Source organism: Equus caballus, chromosome 1 (genome assembly GCF_041296265.1).
Source record: "Equus caballus isolate H_3958 breed thoroughbred chromosome 1, TB-T2T, whole genome shotgun sequence".
NCBI lineage: Eukaryota > Metazoa > Chordata > Mammalia > Perissodactyla > Equidae > Equus > Equus caballus.
Window position 1 is genome coordinate 162,971,697 of NC_091684.1, and position 12,531 is coordinate 162,984,227.

Here is a 12,531-nt window from a genome sequence, read left to right on the forward strand (position 1 = left end):
TGGGCCAGATTTGTTTGGCTCACAAGTTATAGTTTGGCAACTTTTGGTCCAAAAGAATAGAATTCTCCAGACTCTAAATCCTGCTTTTCTGTGGGCTAAGTTACAAATAAATGAATAAAACATAAACTCTGGGACTTTCCATACTAATTGGCTTGTGCTCACAAATGAGGACTCAAAAGGAAGAAAAATACCATCCCTGAATGACAGAGTCCCTGCCCCCTCCATTCCTCACATCTCCACGTGTGACAAATGGATCCACGAGTGATATGGGCATGGCACCTTCACATCACTCTACTCTGTGACGTAGACACCATTAAAAATAGCGCATCCCAACTGTAAACAAACATGACCTCTAAACAAAGTCGGAAAGGTGGGGAGGGGGTCAAAAAGGAAAGGTATTTCTTGGAAACTCTCTTTCAAAAGAGGACGCTATCATACATGGTCCTGGGCAGAATTGTTTTTAAGTCAATCTTTTGGTTTTAAATCCTTCAGATGAAGGATTTAAAATTACGAATTAATTTTAATTAGTTCCTAATTAAATTAGCTCCTAATTTAACTAGTTCCTAATTAATCTTGGTTAGTAGATTAATCAACCAAAATAAATAAAAGTTAGTAATCTAATATTTACTGAGCCTTTAGTTCACGTCAGGCATTCTGATACAACATGCAATATCACATTGGATCTGCGCAAAACCCCAAAGAGTTTCCCAGAAAACAGCCCTATAAACCCAGGACAGGATGAATGGAGAGGCTGTTTGAGGACTCTGAGAGACAAACGCTAGCAGGCAGACTGAGGAAGAAGACCACCAAACTGGCAAGACTGACCATTTTCTTCCTCTGTGGTATCCCTGGGCCTGAGCTCAACCGGGCCTGGAACCCGGAAGCGGGCATTGGTGTGAACAGAGTTCCAGAAGTCCTCTAGATCTGGCTCAGGAACAGAAGAGGGAACTCTGAAATCTCAGAGAGGATGCAGAGGTCCCCCTGCCTCTACTTCTCTTCCCTCCATCTTCTTGCACCCCATGATCCTGTGGCAGCAGTCACAACGGCTGCAACTCGATAGGAGCCAGAATTCTGAGAGAAGGGAGCCTTCCTCCGCAGTCAATGGAGCTGTGATCCCAAGAGGGTGGGGCAAACCTGGTTGCCTGTTTTTTTTCTCTTTCCAATCTTCTACCGCTTGGCCCTGTGGATGCCGGAGTAGAGTAACCAAAACATTCTGGCCCGAGGACCAAAGAGGGGAGCACAGGGAACCAGAAGTTACAAGAAGATGGCAGAGAGGAACGAGCTCAGGCAAGCGAGCCCACAACAGGTTTTGTGAACTCCTTTGGCTCACCCCCTTGTTGTGCTTGTGGGTCGGATCCTAAGGGGCATACCAAACACTTCAGGAACTGAACCACCATAGAGTACTACCTGGGTTGCAGACTGACCACTGGATGGTGCATATGCCAGGGAGCCGGCAGGAGAGACTCAAAGAAACAGCAAGAGGGAGTTTCCCCCAGTATGGGACTTTTCTCTATCCTGATTGTGGTGGCTGTAACAGGAATCTATACAGGTATTAAAATTCATAACACTGTGCACCAAGAAAACCACCAATACCTATTCTGTATGATGATTTTAAAAATAGAATTTACAACAACAAAATCACAGGGAGAGAGTGTCTCTCTCCCATTTCTTGAATGTACACATCAGAAGTGACTCCAGCTAACAGACAAAACGGTTTTATTGGAAGATTACCGATTGGCTCACAGAATTGACAAGAAGGGCAAAGAACTAGGACTGGGAAGATGATACTACAGAAAACTCTGGCTAGCACGGAGTGTCCAGTTTCACCACAGCCACTCATGTCTAGCTGCTTCCACAGAGATTCCCAGAAAGGGGAGGGCAACAACTGCAGACTGGAGAGGCGCTCAGATGTCAGGTGGGCAAAATGAATAAATAAAATACTGTTATCGGCCCCTTCTGCAGATGAGAAAACTGAGGCATGCGGAGTTTCTATCGCTTTCCGGCGTTCACACAATTTCACCAGGACTCAAAACCTGTTTTCCTAACCACTACACGATGATGACTGAAAATGTCTCCAGTCTCAGGAGAACCTTCTGGAAACCATGTTGCCTGTCTAAAAACAAAGAAGAGAAGTAATTTGAAGCAGAAATTCCAGCTTCCTTCTGGCTCTGCATTTCAAGGGAATGCTAACCCAGCTGTTTGTTTTTCTTTTTGACAGTTTGTTTTGTCTGTGAAATATAAACACTGAAATTTTTCAGTATATGCACTGCCTCTGACACATTCCCTAGAGCCATAGCATCCAAACTTTTTTGATCACATACCCATTAGCAAATATTTTTGAGTATTACTCCTAATATATGTGGATTTATTTATAAGTGATATACCTATACTACAATATTTATATATTGTGTGCATCCCAAACAGCATCTAATAAAAGGAAAACAGGATGAAATAATATTTTAAAATAACATTTCTTAAAATAGTACAAAATCATTTTTTATTTCATTAAGAAATAATGTGAGCAATGTTACTGAATATGCTTCAAATGTCTGATCCTAAATTCAGCTTTTGTACATGATTTTAATGGAAGCTATAGTTAGAAAAAAAATTCAAAAAGATATGTAAATCCAAATGAAAGAAGTACATAGCTGGCTATGTTTATTAAACTATGGGTCACATTTTTTAAACTTCATCTACCTATTACACAAAAGAGTTTTTTGTGGAGATGGGGAAAATATGGTTAGTAAATTTCCATTTCTGCTGCTGTTGAGCAAACTGCTGGAAGATGTTGCATTTTTGTATTTTTAACAAACGACTTCAAGACTCACTCACATTTTTTTAGCTAGAAAAATTTAAATAGGTTAGAAAACCATGATTCCTAGTTTTTAACTGCCACACAGATGAAAGATTTTATAAATGCCAACTTGATATCATTTTCAACAACAAAATCTTGAGATGATGGAAATGTTTTTCAAACATTTCTTTTTAAAATCCGGTCTCCCTAGCACAAATTTCTTTTGAAAAGTGGTTTCTTGCTTACTGTTAAACACTGTCTTTACCGTGAAGGAATAAATCAAGAATGTTAATTGTTTTAAAAAATCTGCTAGGGAGTATACCATCCATAATTATTTGGCATCAGGAAATTTGGTACATTTCACCTTTTATAAAACAAATCTCATACTTCATTTTTCCCTTTCAATAGAATTCTGCTTCCAGCTTTGGTGGACTAGGTTGTTTCAGAACTACTATTCCACTTACAACAACTAGGAAAATGAAACAAAATCAGTTTGAAAGTATTGGAAAGCTACTAAGGTGGTGAGGAATCTTGGACCATGACCCAAGAGAGAGGTGAGCCCAAAGAGGTGAGGCGGGCATTTAGAGCTGCTTTTCCCCTCGAGGGAATTGCTAGTCTAAAAGGTAATGGCTGAAAGGCTAAACAAGATTTCCACAGACTCAGGACTCGGGGGACAAAAATCAGAGGAGGAGACCTGGTAAATATTTTAGGGGCCAAACCTAGAAGTAAGATGAACAAGAAATAAATCATCCCTCTTAAGGTCTGAGGTCCAGCTTCAAAGCATGTCAATCTCTTTTCTGAATTAAGGTGATCTGCGCTTGTTAGCACCCCTGGCCTACATACCTGCCTAAGCAAAAGTGAATCCTCTTGGAGGAAGATAACAAAATCCAGAGCTTTAGAATAGTTCTTCAATGTCAAAATCTCAATACAAAATAACCAGGGATACAAGAAGACAAGGCATAATCGAAAATCAAGAGAAAAATGCGTGATAGATACAAATGCACAAGGGACCCAAATAAGAGTTATCAGACGTAACCTTAAAACATACATGATTACTATGTTCAAGTAATTAAAAGACAAGACTAAGAATGTGGGCAGGGAACTGCAAACTGTAAAGAATAATCAAATAAAAATTTTAAAACTGAAAAAAATAAACGAAATTAAGAGTTCAATGGATGGATTTAATAGCAAATTGCACACAGCTTAAAAAATTTGTAAGCTGGAAGGTAAGTCAGAAGAAAATATCTAGACTGAAACATGAAGAAATAAAAGAATGGAAAATAAAGAAAGGAGATATGCGTGAAAGGAGAGTGTGTGATAAATATGGGAAAACATCTGTAATTAGAGTTGCAGAAGAAGAAAAGAAACATTTGAAGAGATAATGACAGAATTTTTCATACAAAAAGTTTTTAAGCAGTTTTGTTTGTATAAAATTAGCTTCATTGATGACATCATTTGGCTCTGTGTAAATTTCTGCCTTCGGTCATTTTTGGAGCAATAGCTCACCTATGAATTGTGTGGAGAATGAATTTCATATATGGTGCTATATTTATAACTCCAGATTCCTTTATTTATTCATTCTGGTCAATGCAGCCACTCCGTTCAGTGGTAATATGTATAAAAATTTTCTATAAACATTGGTGTTTAGCAGCTTTAAAATATCACTTACTATTAAAGCTGTGTACTCTCTGATAAAATTTTACATAGAGACTCACACAAAAAAGTAGACTTTTATATATTTTGTTTTTGAAACAGTCCAGGAAATGCAAAATACGTTGATATAATTAGGAGCATTTTACTTTTTCATCTAACTCATGTGTCAGCAAAGTTTTTCTGTAAAGGGCCAGCAAGTACATATTCTGGGCCTTAAGGGCTCTTATAGTTTTTGTCATAACTACTCAACTCTGCCACTGTAGCGTGAAAGGAGCCATAGACAATACCTAAACGGATCAGTGTGGCCGTGTTCCAATAACATTTTATTTACAAACTTTATCATTTTAACCATTTTTAAGTTTAGAGTTCAGAGGTATGAAATACCTTCATACTGTTGTGCAATCGTCACCACCATCCACCTCCACGGCTCTTTTCATCTTGTAAAACTGACACTCTAAACCCAAACAACAATAACACCCCATTGCACCTTCTCCTTCCCTGGCATCCACAATTCTGCTTTCTGTCTCTGTGATCCTGAGTACTCTAAGTATTTCATACAAATGGAATTATGTAGTATTTGTCCTTTTTGTGACTGGCTTATTTCACATAGCATAATGACCTGAAGGTTCATCCATCCTGTAGCATATGTCAGAAATTCCTTCCTCTTCAAGGCTGAATAATATTCCATTGTATGTGTATACCACATTTTGTTTGTCCATTCATCTGTCACTGGACACATGGGTTGCCCATGTTTTAGCTATTGTGAATAACATTGCTATGAACACGAGTGCACGTAGTGTCTTAGATGACCATACATGGAGAGGGTTGTTATTGAGGATAATGGATAGAAGTTCATACTTCAAATTGTCTTGAACAGTTTCTAATTCTCTGGGTTGACTTCAAGGCATCGTTGTTGGAATCTCATGTGTTGGTCAAGGAGTTTGTACTGGCTGTCGTGGCGCTAAGTTACCATTTCCTTAATGTGACCATGTGCTGACATTAACAGTGTTATCTTCAATCTTAATATTCTTTGCAGGAATCTTTTAAAGCCATTTGTCCATCTCATCATGGTTTATTTGTTAAAACTAAACAATATTATCTTTAAGTCCCTTTAATTGGGTATATGCAAATGGTACTTAGTTACCCAAAGGATAAGCCTCTGAGATGATGATGAGCTTCCAGTCCGACCTCAGGACACCTTGGTTGACATCTGTTTAATGTGACTGACTAACATATAGACCTAACAGTTTTAGTAAATATTTGTAAAGCTTAATTTCCTTTCAAATTTTTAATTAAAGATATGTAGGTCTATTCCCTTCTTCCCGTCCCCCAGTGAATCATGACTTAGCACTTGGGAGATTGACCCTCCACTCTAACCATGGCTCTAAAGCTTAGAGGACATCTGAGCCAATGGTACCCTGTTCTGTTAAAATACTTTTCTCATCTGAGAAGTCTAGAACATTTAACTATGTTCCCACAAGCTGTGTAAGCGGTAGCTCTCAGTCCTGTTGAGACACGCACTCTCTGGAGAGTTTGATCAATTCTGTGGAACCCATCATAAAAAAGGAACATAAATTCTCTCTCCCTCTCTCCCTTCTTCCCTCCCTCTCTTCCTCCTTGCTTCCATCTTTCCTTCTTTCTTTCTTTCCTCCTTTCCTTCCTTTCTTCCTTTCTCTCTCTCCCCCTCCTCCTTTCCTTCCTCTCTTGCTTCTTAGTTCAGTCAAAAAATCTTTGGAGTCAGGGGCCTGGGTGAAGAAGATGTGTATGGCATCTCTGGAGGCTGCCAGGGACCCACATAAGGAAATTATGCCAATGTGGGTAGCATCTCAGAGGCAGGGAGAGGGCCACACAAGGACTATTTGCTAAGTGGGGTGGAGGAGGATTGAGCAAATAAGGACATATATTGAGGATAATGGGATCTAGGCTTCTAGATCCTGGAAGAAAGGACTTACAAACATGGGAAGAGGGAAAGCTGGAATGAAATCTGTGGTGTTGGATTGGAAGCAGAGATACCAAAATGAACTTGCGTTTTTAAAATATGTACACAGATAGATAGATAGACACAGAAATAAATATAGATGTAAATGTTTGTATGTGTGTCTCCATATACATACATGTATCCTTGGATGTGTCCACTGAGAAGGGCTGGGAGCCTCAACCCTTCAATAACAATGAATTGCCTAGTGCCCAGATCTTGATTTCTAAATACCATCCTCCTCTAATAGGTGTTAGAGCTCAGCAGAGAAATGGCCAGTTCAAGGCTGGGACAGGGAAAGTACAAAATGAGTCTGGAACATCTGTTATGCCAGAAAGTTAAAAAGTGCTCAAAAAATGGTGGGGACACATCAAAAGGCACAGAAGTTAGTTTGAGGGGCTCATACTAGCCAAATCTGGAACACCACAGCATCAAAATAAATAATGATAATGCTGTGTCATAATTCTTTGAAAAAGCCTGAGTCTACACTTACGTAACGAAATAAATAATAAACAAATGTGGAAAAGAGAAAGCTTCACCCTACAGCAGAATGTCAACAATAAATGTAGAAACAGATATTCAAACCGTTAGGGAAAGTTTGCTGACTGATGAATGAATAAATAAATGAGACTATAACAGCAACAGCAAAAAGACAATCTGGGGGAAGCCACACTCCTTGAGTGTCCACTGACCAAAGATAGGACAATTTGAATATCAATAAAGACAATGTCTGTAATCGGTTACAACACATCAAAGAGTTCATGGATTTAAAGAAACTTAAAAGAGTATCATTGGCTGCTTCTGAAAGATTCTAGGAAACCACCCCACTGTTTTGAAAGTGGGTAAGTGAGGCGAAAGAACCAAGCCTTCCTCTCGCCTGTCCTGTATGATGTAAGCCTCAGGTAAGCAAAGAGTTGCTGAGAGAACTTCCCCTTCTTGGGCGTATCCTAGGTCATAAACGAAGAAAGAACTAGAAAAGCATCCTTCGGCAGCCCCTGATGAATTAATGGAGCCAGACAGTGAACCCTGATCACTGCTAATATCACAAAAAGGGAAACAACCATACATTATGCATCTCCTGGTGGAAGCACACCACACCCCCCAGGAAGTCAGCTCACTAGGAGAAAATAAACCTGCCTTTGACCACGACTCTCCATCCCACTTCCAAAAAAACCAATTATGAGACAAACCAGGAGACACAAACATCAACTCAGATATTTGTTGATATTAAGGAATTAACTGTTTTTAACTGTTGATGATAATGGTATTGCTTATATTTTTAGAAGCATCTTTATCTTTTAGAGATGTCTACCGAAATATTTATAGGTGAAATGATACAGATTCGATGCAATCCTTTCAGAATTTTCTCTGGAATACTTGAGGTGGAGGAAAAAGTTAAAATATGTATAAATAAGATTGGCCGGGAGCTGATAATCGTTGAAGATGGGTGATTTGCATACTGAGTGCTTTACCTTCTTCTTCCATTTGCTTTGTATAGGTTTGAAATTTCTCATAATAAAACTTTTTTTTTTCAAAACTAGCATGCTGGGGCTGGCCTGGTGGCACAGCCTGTTAAGTTCGCACTTTCCGCTTCGGCAGCCTGGAGTTGGCTGGTTTGGATCCTGGGTGCGGACCTATGCACTGCTCATCAAGTCAGGCTGTGGCAGGCATCTCACACATAAAGTAGAGGAAGATGGGCACAGATGTTGGCTGAGGGCCAGTCTTCCTCAGCACCCACACACACAAAAAGAGGAGGATGGGTGGTAGATGTTAGCTCAGGGCTAATATTCCTCAAAAAAAAAAAGAAACCAAAAAAACAAAACTAGCATGCTGTCTGAAACACAAGGCCTCATATGGTATTCCCAGGGCACCAAGGCTAAGAGGATGACTGGGGACGGAAGTCCAGCCCTGCCTGGCCTCTCTTGACAAGCCAGTTGCCTTGGAGGGCAGTGGTGTCAGCAGAAAGAAGGAGCATGTTTTTTTAAAAAAAATTCAGTTAGAGAGGTCATCTTTTTGCTATTCCTAGGGGGAAATCATCCTTTAAAAATTTGTATAAAGGTGACTATCAGGGGGCCTAAACACAGGTGGCATTCGAGAGCTAGCTAGCATCGCAGCGGACAACCTCTTCTCTAATCTGGAGAACGGCCGTGGAGCTGTGAGCGCAGCGCGGGTACCAGCAGCAGAAGCCAGGTAAGACCAAAGGAGAGTGAACAGTAACAGCCGCATTGTTCCGAAGAGCAGCAGGGGAAGGGGACCAGGTTCACACAAGCCAGCGGCCACTAGGAGGTGCATGAGATTCACCGGAGCCTCCGCGGTGGGCGGGGATAAAAGGCGTTCTCAGTTCCAGTAAGTGCTTTGGACGAGGCTCAAGGCATCCGCCTTGCAGTTATATTCAAGCCTGTGTCCCTAAGGTGGGGGTGGCCTCAGGAAACACAGGCCTCCAGAACACACGCACACACCCCACCCTGCCCCAAAGCATTCATATGTGCCTGATAGCCCCAGGATGCTGGCTAATATCCCACAGGTGGCCACTCACTGATTCCAGCCAGCCGTGTGAACCTGTATTTTCCCAACCTAAATCCACGCTTATTAGGTAACTACACATTGGGAGCCTAGTTTGCAATAGGTGCATTTCAAAATGGTGATTGACTTTGCTTCAGGCCACGATTGTTTCAGAACGGCTAAAAAAGTATTTAAACTGCAGGTGGTCGCTCGATTGGAAGTCAGCCTCATCACAGTGGCACACGCAGCATTCATTCTCAATGCCCCGATTCACGCTCCAGCACTGATGCTCGGCCTCCCACACGTTCCCACGCCGCGGGCTACAGACAGAGGACAATGCTCGTCCACAGACTTGCTGTGTGGGGAGCCTGACTCCCCGGTTTCCTCCCTGGTGATTTCCCGACTTGGCCTCTGCAGGAAGCAGAGCTGCTTTTCTCCCAGAGGAGGCCAAATGTCAGAATAGAGGAAAAGGCTGCTAGCAACCAGGGGCCCCGAATGAGAGAGAAGGGGAAAGGCTGGACCCAAGATCCTGAACAGATCATTTTCCCGGAATGGAGAGAGAAAAAGGAAGGTTTTTCTAAAGCTGATTCATCTACTCCAGACACTTCTTGTCCTGATGCCTCTGCATTCCTTCCTGGATCCTGTCCCCCGCGCGTAGATCCTCTTCATTGCTAGTTCTGGAAATCGGTGAGTGATAGGTTAGCATGGGGCTCATCCCATGGTGTCACCTAGCAACGCAATGTTCATAAATAGCCACAATCATCTCTTCTCCAAAAATGGCTAAAACTTCTTTTAAAGACATCAGGAAAAATGCTTAGCTCTTTCCGAGCTGGTGTGAAATATTCCCTTGTCTCAGGCCTCCGACTCCCAGTCTTCCTCTTCAGCGTCTCAGTTTGACCTCCCAGCGTGTTTATCGTTTATCCTCTGCCTTTTTTTTGAATGCACATTTCCTTCTCCGGGGTCACATAACAGCTGTTCATGTAAAAGCCGCCCAGTAGTTCTGTGAACTCCGTTCAGCTCCAAAACAACTCAAAAGCCAAAAACATTCCTATTTAATCCTCATCCCTTGCACTTTGGAAGCATTCAAACTAAAAGTCATAGAATTCTAAGGCTAAGAAAGAATTACTTCTAGGTAAGCTAAGACCATACTAATCAGATAAAAGTTTTACACTTTTATTAAAAGTTGAAATATACGAGGACAAAGAGGGTCCCTTTAACTAGACCAATATCTAGCACACCTTAATTAACTCATAAATCCAACATACATATTTTGAGCATCTACTGTATCTCAAATACTGTGCTGGGTAATGATACAAAGATGAATAAGGTTATGCCATTGTAGGGTTCTCAGTGTGGGGAGAAACGGCAGGAAATTCTCGTGGCAGATGGACTAAACAGCATTCAGGACAAACCACAGTCCTCTAATTCTGTAGTTGTTAAAGATGGAGAGTCACAGACAAACAGCGTTCAGATGAAAACCACGAGGATCCAGCAAAACGTCAGCGTTTTATAACAGAACTGAGTCTTAGGTTCTTGGCTTGAACAAAGGGATGCATGCTGGGGCCAGGTACCGCGCCGGGAGGACTGGGAGGGACAGGAGTCCTGTTTGGGCCGTGTTGAGTTTGAGCTGTCCAGTAGATGTTCATATCAATCAGGAGCAGGCAGGAAACAGATGTGCACCCAAACCGGAGCACTGAAGAGAGTTGAATGAAGAGACCGTAAGAAGCACACAGGCAAGGAGACTAACAAGCAGTGCTGAAGCCCCCTGGGACAAGCCACCGTGCAGAACGGTGACCTGCTGCAGGTCTGAAGAGCAAGGGGAGGAAGGGTGGGCTTATCAGAAGCCAGAGAGAATAGCTGCAGCCCTTGAGGAGGGCCGACCTCAACAGAGAGAAACACCTAACCCACGGTGAGCAGGCCAGGAGGGAAGCAAGGGAACACATAGCCAGCCTCACTCTCATCCTGCCTTCCCATCTATTGCCAATGCCTCCTATTGGGCAAACCCAACTGGAGGTCAGAAGAAAGACAGCTTAGTCAGCCTCACAGGGCACGGAACAGGGAGGAGATGGGAGGAGAGCGGATCTGGAGGGGAAAATGGAAGATATCCAGCTCCACATTCAAATGGAGATGTTAAGAAGGTTTTATTGGTTATGCAAGCTAGGAGCCAAGGGGAGAGGTCAAAATCAGAGATATAAATTTGGGAGCTTTTTTGGTCAATAGATGGTAATTAAAACCACTTTCCAGATGAGACCACTGAGAGAAGATGGAAGGGCTGAGGCCCAAGCCCTGGGGCACAGTTTAGAAGCTTACCAGAGGAGGAGACGCTAGCAAAGGAGCCTGAAAAGGAGTTTAGGGAAAACCAGAAAGTGGTATCTCTAGAGCTTCAAAGATTTCAAGAAAGAAAAAAGGGTTGGTCCATTCTCACGGACAAAGCTGAGAGGTTGGGTAGGAGCGTCTTTCACTTGGAGATATGAGGATAAGAAACACTATGCACAGATGGAATCGTTCCGTCGAATAAGCAGGACTTTAAGGGAGCAAGAAAAAGCAACTTTAATCCCTTTCTCCCAGTTGCCTTAATAATTCTTTCGAGTGGGCTAATTTTGGTTCACCCACGTGGATAAATTTAGGCCAGGCCCATGGTTTTTCTGGTTACTCTCAGATATAATTACTTTAATTATCTATGGCTTCCTAAATTTTCTTTCTGTTGGTTTTCAGAAGTGGAAGGGCCGTTAGAGCTCAGGGACCAGCGGGCAGATGCCCTCTGTCCATGCAGGATCTCCAAGTAGACAGACCAACGCGCAGAACCAGGCCTAGTGCCAGGGGCACGGGGGTGCCTTCCCCAACGCACAGCTGTTCTCCTTTCCCTCCCCTGTGCACTCTGCACCTGCAATGCAAGTCTCAGATGATCTCAGTGCCTCTCTAGGTGGTCACTGTCACGGAGGAAAGCAGATCTAATCACTCGGAGGGTTCTGGTCCTTGGGCCTCAAGGGAGGACCAGAGGAAGAGGGCGATACTTAACACATTTAAAAAATATTGATTGACACCTCCTCTGCTGGGGATCCAAATGATAAACAAAAATAAACATAGTCCCTGGTCTCATGGGGATTACCGTTTATAATTTCTCAAAAATCACACAAATAAACGTCAAGTGCGTGCGTGAAGCCATGAGAGAGCATAACCGGTCAGGAAGTCCAGGAAAAGCTTTCCTGAGGAAATGATGCTGCGGCTTCTGGGGCTTCTTGCAAGGTGAGTAGGAGCTGGTCAGGAGAGGAGATGTGGTGGGAACTGGCAGGCCGGGACTGCATGGCAGGAGAGCACTTGGACTCAAAGACTGAACCGAGGCCAGAGGGGCTGGAGCCCTAGAGGCCCAGGGGGCCGAGGGGGCTGCGGAGCGGGTGTGGCAGGATTCAGGGGCTGTGCTTTGTCCTGGGGCCAATGGGAAGCCACAGAAGGGGTCTGGGCTGGGGAGGCCCTGGATCGGACTTGAAGTGTAGAGAAGGGACTGAGGGAGATGGGCAGGCACAGATGGATGCGGGTGGAACAGACTAATGCTGAAGTCCAGGCAAGAGGTGAGGGCAGCTTGGATCAAGGAGGCAGTGCTGAGCAG